The sequence below is a fragment of the Lissotriton helveticus genome, chromosome 8 (assembly GCF_964261635.1).
Source record: "Lissotriton helveticus chromosome 8, aLisHel1.1, whole genome shotgun sequence".
NCBI lineage: Eukaryota > Metazoa > Chordata > Amphibia > Caudata > Salamandridae > Lissotriton > Lissotriton helveticus.
This window is the reverse complement of record NC_136069.1, coordinates 1,552,511,201-1,552,521,351: the sequence shown is the minus strand read 5'-3', so window position 1 is coordinate 1,552,521,351 and position 10,151 is coordinate 1,552,511,201. Positions and strand designations below refer to the sequence as shown.

General features: G+C 50.0%; 1 protein-coding gene across 2 annotated transcripts in view; it reads left to right on the top strand.

Moving 5' to 3' along the window:
- Positions 1-453: 453 nt before the first annotated feature.
- FAM168A (family with sequence similarity 168 member A) overlaps positions 454-10,151 on the top strand; it is a 457,874-nt gene continuing 448,176 nt past the window's right edge. The window contains exon 1 of one of the 2 annotated variants that reach the window (XM_078658557.1): positions 454-587. The gene's annotated coding sequence lies outside the window, so the exon portion shown is untranslated. The remainder of the gene's footprint in view (positions 588-10,151) is intronic. The other variant, XM_078658556.1, reaches the window with a different exon arrangement.

Below are 10,151 nucleotides of genomic sequence, written 5' to 3'. Positions count from 1 at the left end.
TGCATTTGACCTCCTTGATTCTTTAATTCTCTGTTCCGATGTGATTTTATGTTTTATTTCGTCTCTTCTCCGTCCCTGCCTGTCATTCCCGCAGCACCCAAAAGCAAGACATGTTTTATTAACGTCATGCCAACATGAAATGCCTTCAGAGGAAACTGCAAGATTGCACTCCATCCTTCTGCACATTACGCGGAAGTCTTCTAGCTGACAGTTGTCCAATCAGAAGAGTGGTGGGCGTGGTTTGCCAGGCGCCTCGTATTGTCAGAATTATCCAATGGGTACAAAGGTGATGGGAGCCAATCAGAGCCTTCGCTGCCTCTTGACGGCAAAAAAACTCGACCACGCATTGCCTGGAAGAGCAGTTGATAAACACGGGCAGGCCGCTTTTGTAGCCCTCTGCCTCGTTGTCTCCTTACGTGGTGTGCGTGGTGTCAGAGAAGAACGCTTGGCCCCGCCTCCTTTTGAGCATCACCGAGAAGCACATACAGAACCACAGCAGCAAAGGGAGGAAGGAGGAGGGCGACTGCTGCAGAGACGCATCCGAGCAGGGGACCAAGGAAGCAGCGGAGCCATCAGCAGGAGTGCCGGTGAGAAAAGGGGCAGATGCTGGCTGGGGAAGGGCATGCATGGTGCCCTGGGGCATGGGCAGTAAAGCAGCCGATGGTAAAATGTGCCCTTGGGTCGATGCACTCTCTGGGCTGAAAAGAATAATGCGTCCAATGGCATGGCACCAGGAGGGGGATGGGGAGGGCATAATGCACCCACTTACCGGATTTCCAGATTTCTTTTGGAGGGCATGCATGCACGCCACGGTGACAATAGGGCTCCCCAGGCTTGTGTGTTTATTTGGAAGAGGAGTATAAAGAGAGTGTATTTGTGCGCCCAGTATTCTGTTCTGTAGACGCGGCGAAGAGAGAGTACACACAGGATTTCAAGATGAGCATAACACGGGTTGTTGGGATTTTTAGAGAGAGGATTTAGATTTGAGTATGGATAACATATGGAGCAGATCTCCCTATTTTAACATTTTCTGAAAATGGAAGTGTAAGGAATTTAAAAGGGGGAGAATCGTACAATTAATATTAATGGACAGTGTGGTGCATGCGACATGTTCTTGTGGTGAAAGTAAACATACCAGTAATCGACCGAAATAGTAATATTAGGTAAAATATTCTACATTTACAAGCTTCCTTCTCCAAGCCGAGGCCTTGTCCCCTTTCTCCGTCTGTGAGGTCTAGCCTCTCCAAACTGTAAATCTAGTTTTCCTAATCCTGTCAAGTGTTTCATTATACACTGTGAGGGCCACATCCTGCAAGTTATTTACCTTGCCATAGCAGGAGGTTCCAGCAAATAAGCATTTCCATCCTCTAAGAAGTTTGCCTCAGCTATCCTGTAAGGTATGTCCATTACGTTCCCTAAAGCTTTTCATCCTCTGAGATCTTGCCCTCTTCCATCTTGCGCCATCTCATCCTCCGTGGCCTTTCCATCCTCCGTGGCCTTTCCATCCTCCGTGGCCTTTCCCCCTTCCATCCATCCTCCGTGGCCTTTCCCCCTTCCATCCATCCTCCGTGGCTTTTCCCCCTTCCATCCATCCTCCGTGGCTTTTCCCCCTTCCATCCATCCTCCGTGGCTTTTCCCCCTTCCATCCATCCTCCGTGGCTTTTCCCCCTTCCATCCATCCTCCGGGTGCTTTTCCCCCTTCCATCCATCCTCCGTGGCTTTTCCCCCTTCCATCCATCCTCCGTGGCCTTTCCCCCTTCCATCCATCCTCCGTGGCCTTTCCCCCTTCCATCCATCCTCCGTGGCCTTCCCCCCTTCCTTCCATCCATCCTCCGTGGCCTTGCCCCCTTCCTTCCATCCATCCTCCGTGGCCTTGCCCCCTTCCTTCCATCCATCCTCCGTGACCTTGCCCCCTTCCATCCATCCTCTGTGACCTTGCCCCCTTCCTTCCATCCATCCTCCGTGGCCTTGCCCCCTTCCTTCCTTCCATCCATCCTCCGTGGCCTTGCCCCCTTCCTTCCTTCCATCCATCCTCCGTGGCCTTGCCCCCTTCCACCCACCCACCCACCCTCCGTGGCCTTGCTCCCATCCACCCTCCTTGGCCTTGCTCCCTTCCGTCCATCCACCCAATCCACCCACCCTCCGTGGCCTTGCTCTCATCCATCCATCCACCCACCCTCCGTGGCCTTGCTCCTATCCATCCATCCACCCACCCACCCTTCCTCCGTGGCCTTGCTCCCTTCCATCCATCCACCCACCCTCCCTCCCTCCGTGGCCTTGTTCCCTTCCATCCATCCACCCACCCACCCTCCGTGGCCTTGCTCCCTTCCATCCATCCACCCACCCTCTGTGGCCTTTCTCCCTTCCGTCCATCCACCCACCCTATGTGGCCTTGCTCCCTTCCATCCATCCATCCATCCATCCTCTGTGGCCTTGCTCCCTTCCATTCATCCTTTGTGGCCTTGCTTCCTTCCATCTACCCACCCACCCTCCATGAGCTTGTTCCCTTCCATCCATCCACCCACCCTCCGTGAGCTTGCTCCCTTCCATCCATCCATTCATCCTCTGTGGCCTTGCTTCCATCCATCCTCTGTGGCCTTGCTCCCTTCCATCCATCCATCCATCCTCTGTGGCCTTGCCCCTTCCATCCATCCATCCATCCTCTGTGGCCTTGCCCCTTCCATCCATCCATCCATCCATCCTCTGTGGCCTTGCCCCCTTCCATCCATCCATCCATCCTCTGTGGCCTTGCTCCCTTCCATCCATCCATTCATCCTCTGTGGCCTTGCTCCCTTCCATCCATTCATCCTCTGTGGCCTTGCTCCCTTCCATCCATTCATCCTCTGTGGCCTCGCTCCCTTCCATCCATTCATCCTCTGTGGCCTCGCTCCCTTCCATCCATTCATCCTCTGTGGCCTTGCTCCCTTCCATCCATTCATCCTCTGTGGCCTTGCTCCCTTCCATCCATTCATCCTCTGTGGCCTTGCTCCCTTCCATCCATTCATCCTCTGTGGCCTTGCTCCCATCCATCCATTCATCCTCTGTGGCCTTGCTCCCATCCATCCATCGTGGCCTTGCTCCCATCCATCCATCCATCCATCGTGGCCTTGCTCCCATACATCCATCCATCCATCCATCGTGGCCTTGCTCCCATCCATCCATCGTGGCCTTGCTCCCATACATCCATCCATCCTCTGTGGCCTTGCTCCCATCCCTCCATCCATCCATCGTGGCCTTGCTCCCATCCAATGGTTACAACAAGGGGTTGCTGGACTGTTCCTGAGCGTGACTGAGGGAAAGACTAGCTGGCGTGACCAAAGGTGTAAATGTAACACCCAAGGGCATCCATTTTGTTGGATGGATTTGCCTCACACACCCCGAAGGATGTCATGCTTCATCATCGGCGGTTGCTCCTCGTCGGGGAGGCGGTGCAATCCCCGACGGGCTCACCTCAAAGAGGGGCTCTTTGGCGGAGATCTTTTTCCAACTGCCTTATGGTGAGGTGTGGGTGTGTGGGCAGGGTGGTATGTGATAGTGAAAAGGGATATTAAAATGTAGCTAAGGGTACCGGAATGAACTTTATTCTGGAGGTCCCTCGCTGCAGTTAAAAACAGGGGGCTAGCTCACTAGGAGTCAACGAGCAAGTTCAGGTGAACCTAGATAGGGCTAGTTGTGCAAACGGTCGACATGTTTCTCGCAGTGGGCAATAGTTACCCGCGATTCATCAGGACCTATAAAAGGTGATTAACCACATGCTGGTGTCATGTGTAGGTTTATGTGTGCATTACCTCTGTGAGAGTTGTCCTATGCCTATCTGTCAAGAACTAACTGCCACCAGAGGGGTCGGCGGGATGAGGCATCAAGGATGAGTCTAAAAGTCAAGACTCTGATCTCTTGCGCCCTGGCTGCTTGACCTACCCTTCTCCGCCGAGCTCAGAGGTAATGCACACATAAACCTACACATGACACCAGCATGTGGTTAATCACCTTTTATAGGTCCTGATGAATCGCGGGTAACTATTGCCCACTGCGAGAAACATGTCGACCGTTTGCACAACTAGCCCTATCTAGGTTCACCTGAACTTGCTCGTTGACTCCTAGTGAGCTAGCCCCCTGTTTTTAACTGCAGCGAGGGACCTCCAGAATAAAGTTCATTCCGGTACCCTTAGCTACATTTTAATATCCCTTTTCACTATCACATACCACCCTGCCCACACACCCACACCTCACCATAAGGCAGTTGGAAAAAGATCTCCGCCAAAGAGCCCCTCTTTGAGGTGAGCCCGTCGGGGATTGCACCGCCTCCCCGACGAGGAGCAACCGCCGATGATGAAGCATGACATCCTTCGGGGTGTGTGAGGCAAATCCATCCAACAAAATGGATGCCCTTGGGTGTTACATTTACACCTTTGGTCACGCCAGCTAGTCTTTCCCTCAGTCACGCTCAGGAACAGTCCAGCAACCCCTTGTTGTAACCATTGATACGGGCACACGCTGCGACTGGACCTTCCACTCCCTTGAGTGGTAAACGGTGTCCGTTGATCAAGTGATCTCCTTCCTCCCTCCTTTTGAAAATACTTGCTCCCATCCATCCATCCATCGTGGCCTTGCTCCCATCCATCCATCCATCCATCGTGGCCTTGCTCCCATCCATCGTGGCCTTGCTCCCATCCATCCATCGTGGCCTTGCTCCCATCCATCCATCCATCGTGGCCTTGCTCCCATCCATCCATCCATCCATTGTGGCCTTGCTCCCATCCATCCATCCATCCATCGTGGCCTTGCTCCCAACCATCCATCCATCCATCGTGGCCTTGCTCCCATCCATCCATCCATCCATCGTGGCCTTGCTCCCATCCATCCATCCATCCATCGTGGCCTTGCTCCCATCCATCCATCCATCCATCGTGGCCTTGCTGCCATCCATCCATCCATCCATCGTGGCCTTGCTCCCATCCATCCATCCATCCATCGTGGCCTTGCTCCCTTCCATCCATCCATTCATCTTCTGTGGCCTTGCTCCCTTCCATCCATCCATTCATCTTCTGTGGCCTTGCTCCCTTCCATCCATCCTCTGTTGCCTTGCTCCCATCTATCCATCCTCTGTGGCCTTGCTCCCATCTATCCATCCTCTGTGGCCTTGCTCCCTTCCACCCATCCATCGTGGCCTTGCTCCCTTCCATCCATCCATCCATCCATCGTGGCCTTGTTCCCATCCATCGTGGCCTTGCTCCCATCCATCGTGGCCTTGCTCCCATCCACCCATCCATCGTGGCCTTGCTCCCTTCCATCCATCCATCCATCCATCGTGGCCTTGTTCCCATCCATCGTGGCCTTGCTCCCATCCATCGTGGCCTTGCTCCCATCCATCCATCCATCCATCCATCGTGGCCTTGCTCCCATCCATCCTTTGGGGCCTTGCTCCCTTCCATCCATCCTCCGTGGCCTTGCCTTCCTCCATCACGCCTGATTCTGTCCCCCACCACCAGGTCTTGCTCCCTTCCATCCTCTGAGGACTTTCATCCCTCCATCGTGCCCAGCTTCGCATCTCCTTTAAATCTGGCTCCTCTCGATCCTGCCTGGTCTTGTCCCTGCCATCCTGTGAGACTTGCTCTCTTACATCCTGCCTGGTCTTGTTCCCTACCATGTTTACTTACCTCTGCCATGCCAGTATCCCAGTCTACTTATGTCAGGCCAGGCCCCACTTGTCTCATCATGGAGGTTCTCACTGTCCTCCATCATTCCATATATATGTTAACCGTTCTTCATGCCAAGCCATCAACCCTCCATGATGTCCCGTCTTCACCAACTCCTTCCTACCGAGGCCTCGCCACTGCTTCCACCTTTTCACACTCCAGTTTACCCACATTGACTTAACATTTGCTAATTTGGCTCCTGGCCACCACATTATGCCAGGTCTCACTCTCTCCATCTTGCCATATTCTGGCCCTCTCTGTAATGCCAAGTCTTCAGCTCCCCTAATCATGAAAGGCTGTCTCCCCCTTTATCTCAGCAGGCACTCACTCATTTAGCATGCCAAGTCCTCCCTCCATTATGCAAAGCCGTCACCTCCCCCATATTAGTTGGGCCTCAGCCTTTGGCCTTTCCAAGTGGTCCTACGCTCATCAAGCAATATTCCACTACCTTCAGGTGATTTCGTCCCCCACATCCAGCTCCTTGCAATACATCCTCCCCAAACCTTCATGCAAAACACTGCTCAAGACTCTTATGATATGTCCTTATCAAACCTCATTCACACTCCTGGTCATGAAAGTTTTCCCATTCCTTCGGGCAGAGTCTTTCTACTTTCTGTACCATGGCCTCTAGTTGTTATGCAGGGCCTCCAAACAATAAGGCAGTGTCTCCCTAGTCCCCTGCTGAATATCCTCAGTTGCAGGCAGGTAAACCCACCACCAGGACTAATACATGTTCCCCTTCCCGCACAAACATGCCAGGATCCCTCCACCTGTTATATGACCTGCTCAATATTGCTCCATCGTGCCCTCCACAGTTATGCAATGACCCCTCCACCTTCCTTTGAGGGCCCCCATATACTGAGGTCTGCTTAGCCCATAACACCCATTGCAGATCTTCAGTTCCACTCTTGGCCCTGCAAATTCTTTTTCCACTCCTTTAACCATACAAGGTCACCCTCCCTTGCATTCTGCAAGTTCACTGCCCAATAGTTCCTAGCCTGAAAAATAAATCCTATCCGTCTTGGCTGTTCATTCTCTCCCCTCCTTCTTTTTTTGTTTTTATGTCACCCTAGATCACTTCCCCATTCTCAGTTCAGACTCCGCCCCTATACTGAAGGTTACCTGTCCATGCTGTGGGACCAGAGTACAGGGAGAAGGAGAGGGAAAATTGGGGCCGTGGAAAAGGGGGGAGTGGGTGGTCAAGATGGATGTATGGTCTTAATAACTAATGCAACAGGGGAGACTGGAGCAGTGGTCGCTGGCGAGGAAACGGTTAACCCCGCCAAGTGCAGGTGGCAGTCGCTGCCCTCGCCCATGGGGGGGGGGGGGGGGCTTCCTCTGATTGTTTACTGGTGTTATTGGCCTGTCCTGAGGCTTGCATGAGGTGCACTGTCAGTAAGACACCGAGGGGAGTCAGTCACCTGGGGTAAACTCGACGGAACGGGGCCGCTTTCACCGCAGATCACACAGTTTAAGGGGAAGAGAGCACCGTCGCACCGAAGACAGAAAAAGATTCAAATCGTGCAGCTTGGCGGCGTTTGTTTTCATCTTCCCTATTTATGTCTGCGGTAGGTTATTTTTTGCATTCCTTTCCTCTGCATCAAAAACGCGTGAACGCTTAGATTATAAAAGAATGGACAGTTACATTTGTCTTTTTATTTGTACTTGTTCTGCGTTTTAGATTGTTGATTTTGTTTTGCCTTCTGCCGATGGAGCCTGCTTCAGACTGATAGATTTTCGAGGCGAACCTTTAAAAAAACCTCCCCAGATTTGAACAGTGTTGAGCTGAGAGCCCCTTTGTGTGCATGCGGCAGGAGGTGGTGGTGCTGGCTCTTATGAAACCTCAGCGCCTGCGATGCTGCGGCATTTCGAGCACAGCATGCTTACTGCTCAGGGTGCGCTGCTAGGGTTGGCTGAGCGGCAGCAGGGTCTGTGGAGCCCAGCCAGGCCATACAGGCTGCTGATACCAAATGAATCCTGGCAGCAGGGGCTTGTGGTCCTGTCTAACACACACACGCACACCGGTTGGTGGCTTCGGATTGTGTTTGTTTATGGGGAAGGCTCGGACTCCTCTTCAGATATCTGAGGGCAGCTACAGAGTCTGGAGAAGGCTTTGTGAGAACTAACAAGCAAGTTGTATGGCTAGAATCAGAAGCTACTTCGCAACACAGTGCAATATGGAGCACACCAAGTATTGTATTTTAACATCTGGATAATGCTTACTACCCCTGTGTGGGGCACTGAAGTGCATATGCACGTGACTTGCAAGCTACACCAGGTAGGGTGTTTGGTTAGAAGGGTGTTGCTTTTCTTTTGAGCCTTTGCGGGAAATGTTTTCAAGTCCTGCATGAGTACCACTGAGCTCCAGTTATCACCTTATGAATTGCAGCACCTGGTGGTGTGATGGGTGAGGGTATGTGAGAGATAGACGCGCAGTCAGCATGACTCGTCTCTCGTTGTTTTTCTTAAATGTCATCTTAAATCAGTTTATTTATCTAATATATGCTTTCCCCCAAGGGAAAATAGGGCATTGTACATAGCAACAGGGGAAACGGCCTTTACAACACAGGCATTACCATGCAATGCCTTTACCACACAATTTTTTTACCATGTGTATGCCTTTACAACGCCTTGCTTTACTACACATGGTAGGTATAGGTATATGTGTATATGTGTGTGTGTGTGTGTGTGTGTGTGTGTGTGTGTGTGTGTGTATATATATATATATATATATATATATATATATATATATATATACATATATGTGTATATATAATTGTGTGTGTATTTTTATGTTAAAAAAAACAAGAAATTCACAGAAAAAATCCAAAGGTTACACAAATGTTATAATTAGAAAATAGCATTTAACAAACCATAGAAATTAACTGAAAAACCGAAGGTAACAGGGACGTTATAGTTGGGAAATAGAATGTTTTTTAAACTTCGAAATTTGCACAAAAAAACAAAGGTTACAGGGACCTTATAGTTGGGTTCAGATTTTACACACACAAAACCACAAAAATGTAGCAGTTATAGTTATCTCAAGTAACTATAACTAGTGCCCTTGCCAGCACTGCTTATTACCCCACATATTACATCACTCATGACATCTTCGATGACATCATTGATAACATCACTGCAACATTTGCTGTAAAGTTATTGATGAGAAAACTGCATGCCGGGGGCACGAATTATAGTTACCTTGTGGCATGAGTTATAGCTACTTTAGATAATTATTACTGCTGAAATTCTATGGTTTTGTGTGTTTAGAATCTGAACGTCCATGTAACCTTTGTGTTTTTTAGTGAAAAAATATATGTGTGTGTATGTATGTATATGTGTGTATATTTATATATATCTTACCTTATTTATGCTTCCCTGCATTGTGAAGGCATATGTGTGGTAAAGGCATATGCATGGTAAAGACATGCGATGTAAAATAAGACGTGGTAATTGCATGCGTTGTAACGTCATACATCCAGCAACAGGATTCATTGCCGAAATGTGAGATGCACATGCGAGCCGAGGACAGTAAGTGCATACAAATACAGAAGGGATCTGAAACTGAGGAGGGAGGAACGGGATAGAGTTCATTATGATAGGACGATTGTGAAGAGATGAGTTTTGACATCGTTACTGAATCGCAGCTAGAAAGGAGAAAGTGTGAGGTGCAAAGGATGATGGGTTAAGAACCTTGGTTCATGGCTGGATGGTTGGACTGAAGTCTCTTGGCTTTAAGATGAGCAGAAAAGATACTGTAGTGCACCGTGTATTCCGAATGAGGCAATATTATCTTTAAGTATTAAAAATTGATGATGCTTATGCCTGGCAAAGTGGAATGCGGCTTGTGCTCTGTAATAAGGCTCTGCACACGCTGGAGAGTCCTTTTGACCAGATAAGAGGGTTTTCAGTCCCGCAGCTGAGGTGGGAGATCTTGAGCGAGGGAGATAGTTATACCGCATTTCAAGGGAGCCTGAGGGCTCTTCGCGGGCACTGTGAGCTGCAGTGCCTTTTTGCCTTGCGCTTGGTTGCTCTTGAGATGGAAAATGGAGGAAGATGTGCTAGTTTTCACTTCAGGAACCCTCCAGGCTTTCTGCCCCTTAAAAAGGCTCCTGTTGCCTGTAGTGGCATAGCACCTGCTATTTACTCTGGTCTAAATTTCTGTCAAGGCAAAAACTGGCGCCCTTCAATACAGAACTGAAACCCTCCTCCTTCGATGATATTTTAGCTAAGACATTGCAGATAATCATCACCATGGAGAGCATGCTCACTCACCTCTGGGCACAGAACTACACTACCTCCGCTTCATCAGACGCTTACAAACTTTTCACTGCTGTATAGATCTATTGTACGACTTGTGTTCTTTTTCTGAAATGATAAGCTATTTTGTCGTCCTAGAGGTTACGTAACTGTATTTGGTAATTCTTGAACCCTCTGCATCAATCGGTGTAACAA